This window comes from Pinus tabuliformis, chromosome 5_2 (genome assembly GCF_031772625.1).
Source record: "Pinus tabuliformis cultivar Carrire ecotype Pingquan chromosome 5_2, CPIR1, whole genome shotgun sequence".
In the NCBI taxonomy this organism is placed as follows: Eukaryota; Viridiplantae; Streptophyta; class Pinopsida; order Pinales; family Pinaceae; genus Pinus; species Pinus tabuliformis.
In genome coordinates, this window is record NC_142306.1 from 322,725,237 (window position 1) to 322,734,311 (window position 9,075).

The following is a 9,075-nucleotide window of genomic DNA, read 5'->3' on the forward strand; positions in this document are numbered from 1 at the left end:
GATAACAAGAGTTGTGTCAAAAGAAACAATAACATTGACAAAATAAAAACTATATTTATTATAGCAGGGCTATACAACATGTAATACATGTATTCTTTCCAGATAGTATATGTAGCATGAAAAAACTATAACTAAATGTCCCTGCACCATGAAATACATGTCAGTAGTTTCAGTGTCCAATGGAAATTTTTCTATAGTGTCATGACCAAGAAAAACACTATGAATGCATACTCACTCAAAAAAAAAGGAATGGAAGAACTTACATCATAACATGGTTTTCATGAAATTTTACCCTACGACGAGTATTAAAACTGCAATAGAATCACTATGTTAAAATCCCCTGTCTACTCAAAACCTAATCAAAGGAAGAAGGCACTAATCTTACAAAGTCCACACCCAATCCTTAAATGGTGAGTGACAGACCCCAGAAACTATATTAGGAAAAAAAATATACATCATTACAAAAAACTTTAGAGCCTCCATCTAGGAAAACCAAATAACCAACAACTAAGTGTCTGTAAGAAGAAGCTTCAAATTTCATAACCTAATTTTCTGATTTTGAGCTAGAAAAGCTCAGGACTCAAGCATAACCATATATTCTCATGTACATTGTTCCTCGCCATCTAACAAATGATGGTGGGAACCATGAACTTGTTCCAAAAAAACAATGGAAATTTGTTATCATATTTGGATGTGATGTTCCCACCATGGGGGTTTGTTTCAACCTTTGTTCTCTTTTTTTCAATGAAATTCATTCCACCGTCCTTTTTCCCAATAACAACTTTTTTTGAATGGAACCTCTATATCTAGTTGTCCAATCCCACCCAATCCAACCTATATACCATATATATAAAAACTGAGCTCACTTGAAACTCATAGAGAAGCCATGCCACTGGAATGTTACATGACTATATTTGAGGCTTGCTTACTTTGTCTAAACATCCCTTTCAATATTAGTAATTTTATGTCGTTCATTTTCATTCTGACTTTCTACATGCACACACTTGGGGTGCAACTCATAACCACACTTAGCACACTGATAAGCCCAACCAGAGCCCTTTTCATCACAACCAGAATAGATGTAAGGTCCTCCTCCATATTCTGCAGACACAAGATTCGATACATGAAGATGCCCAGCATGGTGAAATATTTTTGGAAATCTCTTGGCCTCTTGCTTTCCTTCTGAACTTAAGCCAGATGACCTACTGTAAAAGGATAAGCCATCTCCCAATGCAAGTTGATCAAATTTCTTCCTTAACTCATTACAATTTTTCCATCATGGCCTAGTACGATGAGAGATGGAATTCCCCTAATGTCGAAATAGCATGAAAACTCTTTAATCTTTTCATCAACAAAATGCAGAGCAAGCCATGGCATGGATTCATAGTTTGAATGAAAAGCTACTTCATCTCTGTCACTAGAAATGAATATAATCTCACAACCCTCATCACCTTTCATAGATTCTTTCAAATTATTATAGACAGATATCAATCTTGGAGTGAATTTCTGATAGGGAAGACACCGTTGCACTGTAATATTTAGTTCAAAAGTCTTCCCTCTCCATGAAGAGATGCTAACCTACAAAATCCATGTGGGAAACATTGCAAAACCCATGTGGACAACATTGTGAGCTCTATACCTAGAGGAGAATAAAATAAATCCTCAATTATACTATAAAATATCTTAAGGCTTGGAAAAACTAGAAATTTAAAGTAAATATCAATGTTACAAATTTTCACTCTTAATATTTATATATGTACATTGCATGACACCTTATTGTTTCACATCTTTTTGGTGTTTTATACTTTAAAATTTTGGATTAGCATAATTTCAGATAAGGTGTTTGCAGAACTTCAGATAAGGTTTTCTAGTGATTGTGGCATCTAAAAATAGGTAATCCAGATGAGTTGACGACCCTTAATTGGAACTTGCAGGATACCAAAAGTTAAGTTGCACAAGACTAAAACAAATGACATCGGGATGCAACAGGTGAAATAAAATTGGTTAGTGGCAGTTGCCCATCATGCCTTACACTATCTAGGAGGCCAGGGACTTGCACCTGGCCCTAATTGTTATTATGGGAGTTGAAAAAATTCAAAACATAACTACCAATGGCCTTTGTCATCCCAGTGAATTGAACCCTAGTGAGCGAAATATCAATGCTTAACTTTCACCAACCTAGCAAGCCACGACTAACGAACTGCAAAAGATAGAGGATTTTGTTCAGTTTGTGAAAGATTGAGGATTGGATGACACAGAGATGCATCTGGGATGAATTTTTTTTTATTATGAATATCAACTTAATAGAGTTTTATTTCATTTATGATTAATTATCTTACCTTTTCCTAACATAGTATCAAAGTATGTTGTTGTTGTTTATTTTTAAATTTTTTAAAGCATGAATTTCCAAAAGAATCACATGGTTTCCTCCATGTCCAATGGCATAATCATGCTCGCTAGTCACAAGAATATTCTCTAAAGTCTAAGATGCATGCCTGATATGCTCCTCGTATTCCAACTTTGCTAATCTCCTCATATTCCAATTCTTCTAATCTCTTTGGAGTAAATGAGAAAGTTTGGATTCCATATTTATAAGTAAGCTCTACACACTATGTTTGCATCGCTTTCCCCTTCATGTCTAGCATGATAAGATATAGGATGCCCTCTACCTCAAATCTCTTAATTGTATTCAAATCCGTGTAAGGAACAACAAGCCAATGCATGGGCCTATGATAGTTCTCGAAACAAACCCAATCCTCATTACTGGAAATGAACACAATCTCCAGTTCTACTCCTTGATCGTTCAATTGCTTTTAAATGCTAGTGAACATAGGGTCAAAGTTTTGACATTGATTATACCAGTGGGAAGCAAAGTATAGTCCCATAATATTTCCCTCTAGTTTTGCCACTTTCACCTAGAAATTCAGGAGAAATATCAATACTTCATGCACCGTTTTTCTGGTTATTTGTTTTATTAAATTGTACTAACATTAGGCACAAAAGAGTTGTTTCAAGTTGATTCTCCTAGAATTTTTAATGACATTTGTTATCTTCTATTCAATCACTTACTTATATTTTTGTAAATTTAGTGCAGGCCTATCTAGACCTGAGTCATGTGTGTACCATTAAATATTTCACTATGTCACCAAAATTTTAAGGCATGGATTATTTTCTTATTCGAGTCATACTCTATTTCTTCCATGTCTTTTTTTCTAGTATGATGTGTACTAGAGTGTCTTGTATGGGAATTTCTAATAGTTATTAATTCGTCTAGACTTAAGATTTACATATCTGTTTCCTTGACTTTGCCAAGTTAGTGTATAGCTTATCATATCCAAGTTTACATGGGTTTGTCTACATATTCATTTCATTGATTGAACATCTAGATTCAATGCAAAAGGAGAAAGCATAATGTCTCATACACACTAACCAAGAGTTCGTGGATCACACTGACCCCATATGACCTGTAGTCTGCCCCTTGGTTGCAAAAATTAGCAGAATAAATGCAGACTTTGGAATTCACAAGATTCTAAAGAACCAAAATAAACTGAAAAAGTTGCATACATATAGATTTAGGAAAGAAAATTACCTCTTTCCCATCAACTTTTATGAGAAAATCCCTATGAGGCATTGTGAGAAGAGATTGCAAGCTATGGTTGATGAATTCATGAATGATTGAGATTTCTTTTCTAATTAATTCATTGGGATAATTTCATTTAGCTTATTTTTCACTGAGACTAAATATAAAATCGAGAGATAACTATGAATGCTTCTTTGGGAGATGAAAGAGCAGCCCAAATAACGATTCTTCGTTTTCAAAACAACGCTTTCCTAGTACTGAAAAAAATCCTTCTACAAGACAATATTCCCAATTTTATTTATAGGTGTTTCATAATACTTGAAAAATGCACAAGTTTTCTCCCAGTGTTTGATTTGATTTACTAGGGATGTGTTACACTGCTTTTTGTCTCAATATTTACAATCATGATATAAAGAAAATCCATATAAGAATTTGATTTGATTTACTAGGGATGTGTTACACTGCTTTTTGTCTCAATAATTTCAAGCATGTAGCAATGGAATCAGATAACTTCCCTAATATGGTATTTCTAATATTAAAAACTCACACACACATTCCGAGTTCTAAACAACCATCCAATATCACTTCATTCGCTAGTTAGCTTCTTCAACAATTTTGATTATGTGTATTTTTCTTACTTGCAATAGTTGTATTTTCCTTAGTTGCAACAATTTTGATTATAGCACAATTTGGCTTCAATATTTGTCAATATGAGCATACTTTTAGATGAATGGCTATGCATTTATGGGTTAAGCATCCTCCATCTCTCTCTAACATTCCTTTAAAGTCAATTTCTTTGGTCTATGAAGAGTTACTTGGGCATTGTGTGTGTTTTATATTCCACTATGGAATGTTGGGTGTGGTATTCTCCATTCTGAAATTATGGAAAAGACAACTGGAACTTGCGAACACTCAATTTCACCATCATTTTTATGGTCTTATATATAAACATATTCATTGGTTTTTGGAATGTTTGACAACAAGGAGATCAGAATATTGACTGTACTTGATAGTCAAAATGTCTGTTATGAGGCATTTTGACTGTTAAATCCCAGTTTTTCTGGTGAAGATTTCATTACCAAGGTTCTTTATAATCTATTATCTATCTTTAGATTGTTCTTTGGGAAAATGTAGGTATACTCTGTCTCCAGCTTTAAATGTTTTGCAACATTATCTTAGTCATGCTCTTACTTGTATTATTGTAGTAACTTGGAAGTACATCTCATAACTGATAATGGAGTGTTGTGTGATTTAAAAAAAAATGTGCCTGCAATTGAGCTTGTTGCTCTTTGGTTGTAGCTAATGTAGATTGGTTTGAGACAATATCTAATGGTGCTTGTTTTACGATTGCATGCCTTTTAGTGTAAAACCATTATCATCATACTCTTCCTAATGTACTTTTGTTCTATGCAAAGCAAGTTTCCATCCCAAGTTCTGGGTGTTAGGTTGAATATTTTTAAATGTTGTATTGATCACCTTTGATTGGCAGTTTAATTGTTCACAAAATGTTTTAACTTTCAAGATTTGAGTCTCACTAAAATTCTACATTTCCATCCAAAATAAAAGGACTTGAAGCCATGCTTGGAGCTATATAACTTTGTAATCCATAGTAGATTCATTCTCATTCAAAATCCATGCATTATTGATTGTTGTCCTGTAATGGTTCTAAATATATAATGCTATGAATGCTTCACCAAGATTTTGGGACATGTGAAAGTGGAAACTAGCGAGTGTGTTTATCCAAATTTTCAAAAACCCCCACATGTGTGTTGGCTGCCACTCCACAATTAAGTTCATCTTAAATGTTGTTAGAGGTTTCAAAAGATTATGCATTTCTTGCATTGGGATTGAAAAGTGCACATTTCTTTGTTTCAAGCGTAAACAAATCCACAAAGTTGATAGCGTGGATAACTATTTGATGCAGTTAGCTGCAACAACCCTTCCTAAAGGCCTTCATTTCCTCCCCATGTGCTTGGCCATGGAGTATAAAAAATACACCTCCCTAGGAAACAAACAAGTACTTCCATCCTTTTTAGAATGGTACTCAGTGTAGACTAGATTCTGTGGAAGCTTCAGGTTGTGTCAACACATTATAACAATATGCTCATCAAGAAGTCAACATGTCACCTACACTTGTTGGAGCTAAATCTCAGTGGGGAGAGTAACACACCTCACAACTGCCTGGACTAGACCCATCGACACCTATTGGTGAATATATGCTATCACACATTAAAAATATTGTATCACTCTGGCCTAGAAGTGAATCGTCCTTCGCACCTAAACAGGTAGAGAATGTTTCACATGAGGGTTTTTAATGTTTGCAGTAGATTAATAAAAATCGATTAGATGAAGATTTTGGAGGTTAGTTCTCAGGCCTCAGATCCAAGGGAAAGTCAGAGAAGGTAAAAGAAGGTCAAAGTGTTAGCTGGTAGAAAATTGAAATAGAGAATTTATTTATCTATTAATGCCATGACTTCCTTTCAAAAAGTTGTGTCTTACAATTTAGACTCTCCATTCATTTACACAATGTATACCCAATTGCAAGGAATGACCTATTAAATAATTAATAAGTTGCTCCCAAAACATCCCAAGAGAGAATTTATTTATCTATTAATGCCATGACTTCCTTTCAAAAAGTTGTGTCTTACAATTTAGTCTCTCCATTCATTTACACAATGTCCACCCAATTGCAATGAATGACCTATTAAATAGTTAATAAGTTTCTCCCAAAACATCCCAAGAGGAATAATCCAGACTTTTTGAATCATCCTAAACCAAGAACTAATATGCTCAAAATTGCTACAAAATGGAGTAATCACATAAAATGTTTGTTTTGAGACAATCTTCTAATCTCTTTTATACAAATAGTCAAGTGTAATTAAAAAAGGTGAAAGTGTAGACAGAATTATATATATATATCTACCCTTACATAGAATTTGAAGATTTGTATTTATCTAAGATATGATTTAATTGTACTTCTGACCTATTTGGCCACTAAAGACTTCTTCCTCGCCATATGTACCATGTGGTAAGACAACTTATTTGTAGCACCACTTACAGATTCTTATGTGGCTTTTGGTAAAGTCCCAATAAGGAGTATAAATGTCAAAAGCTTTGTCAAAACAAACTACATATTTTCCTATTTCTGGTGAGCACTTGAGTTGTTTATTCTAAAAATAAAGGTTAAAAATTAAGAGAGGACATCATAAAACTATCTAAATATCAATTTCTTTGATGTTATTTATAAGGAAACTAAGTTAAGATTTTGAGGAAAAGATATTCACATAGAAAAGAGAGAAAAAACAAAAGAACAAAGATCATGCTTCAAATTTATCTAGAGTAGAGATGATAAGAACTTTTAGATTTCCTTAAAGACGTTAATTGAAACCCTATGAAAAAATATATGCATCATGTTGATTACCGATCCAAGAAGCATTTTAAGATTAGGCATGCAATATCATATATAAGAGGGGAAAATAATTTCCCCGTAAGTCTTCATTAGAAGTCTGGAAACCTTACTATGAACCAATGATTTGTGTTCATTAGAATTCTGGAAACTCGAAACCTTACTACGAACTAGTGATTCATGGATTAAAGGGTTAAATAAACCATGTTTTCTATTTAAAATCTTTCCTTTTTCTTCCATTTAATGTGTTTTCTATTGCATTTTTTTTTTTCCATTTAACAAGTATGCCTGGAGAAATGAATAACTACATCATTGGAAAAGAGAAAGTAAACCCAAGCTCCCTTTCTCTTTTTCGAGTATGGAAACTATCACCTTCACTTTGCACAAAGGAATCTAGTTCTGAAGTAATAAAATCTAATAGTTCCTGCATAACAATGTAAACTTCAAAACGGGAACTGATACTGTTACCCGTTTCGTAGAGATAGCAAAAGAGTGATCTGTTTTTGAAAAGGGGGGATGCAGAGCACACATATTTATTTTAGAGCATAGTTTTTGGCAATTTAATCTTTTTTATGTACATTACGTTTTAGAATGTTAGTAATTTGCATGCAGATTTAAAAGAGTGGTGATTCTGCATTAGGCCCTTTTTTAAAGGACCTATTTTTTGGCTTTAAATTTTCTAATATATGAAATGTAAATAATTATTTTCTAAATTTAACAAATTTTGACACATTAAATTTTTTATGTCAATTTTTTTGTAAAAAAAAATGAAAAGCAAATATATATATATATATAAACCATGAAAAAAGTTGGAAAAAAACAAAAAAACAATTGAAAAAACTATAAAATTAAGTAACTAAAAATAGAAAAAATTAAAAAAACATTAACAAAAAACTAGGAAAAAATAAGAAATTAAAAACAAACTAGATTAAAAAAAATAAAATAAATAAAAGCCAATAAAAATCTAAAAAACTAATTTAAAAAAAACTCAGATTAAAACTTTAAAAAATATATATGCACATAGCTCTGCCACCCAGGGCCATGCCCCCATGGGTGTCTGGGTGGTGGTTATCTGATTCTGAGAATCAGATAGCCAACCCCATGGACAGTCAAGCGGTGGCTATCCGATTCTCGGAATCGGATAACCACTGCCCAAATACCCGTGGGGGTGGCTATATGATTCTCAGCATTGGATAGCCACTACTCGGCCACCCCCATGGGTGGTGGAGCGGTGGCCATCTGATTCTAAGAATCAGATAGCCACTGCCTGGCCACCCCCACGGGTGGCTGGGCGGTGGCTATCCGATTCCGAGAATCAGATAGCCACCCCCATGGGCAACCAGGCGATGGCTATTCGATTCTGAGAATTGGATAGCCACCCCCACAGGCATCCGGGTGATGGCTATTCGATTCAGAAAATCGAATAGCCACCCCCACGGGCAGTTGGGCGATGGCTATTCGATTCCAAGAATCGGATAACCACTCCCACCGGCAGTCATGCAGTGGCTATTCGATTCTTTGAATCAGATAACCACCTTTGACCGCCCTTGAGGTGGATATCCGATTGTTAGAATCGGAGCAGTGGCTATCCTATTCTGAGAATTGGATAACCACCAATTGACCACCCCCATAGGCAGCTGAGTGGTGGCTATCCGATTCTGAGAATCGGATAGCCAGCACCCAACCATCCTTGGGGGTGGTCGAAAAGTGGCTATTCTATTCTCGGAATCGAATAGCCATCCCCCGACCACCTGTGGGGGCGGTGGGCGATAAAATTGTACTTTTTAAATAAAAAATAAATTTTGTTAAATATATTTATTGTGTGTGTGTATATATATATTTTAAATGTTTTTTTAGTTATATATATATTTTTAATATATATATATATTTTAAATATTTTAAATGTTATCTTCAAAGATATCAAAAATATATTTAGCTTTTTTTTTAATTTTAATGTTTTTGTTTTTTTATTTTTTTTCTAAATCCAAATTTTGAATCATTCTCAAATCCAAATTTTAAATTTTAAATTTTTTAATATAAAATTTGAAATATATATATATATATATATATATATATATATATATATATA

The 9,075-nt window shown here is 33.7% G+C and overlaps 1 pseudogene; it reads right to left on the reverse strand.

Moving 5' to 3' along the window:
- Positions 1-934: 934 nt before the first annotated feature.
- LOC149158802 (putative nucleoredoxin 2) lies at positions 935-8,674 on the reverse strand (annotated as a pseudogene).
- Between the last annotated feature and the right edge of the window lie 401 nt (positions 8,675-9,075).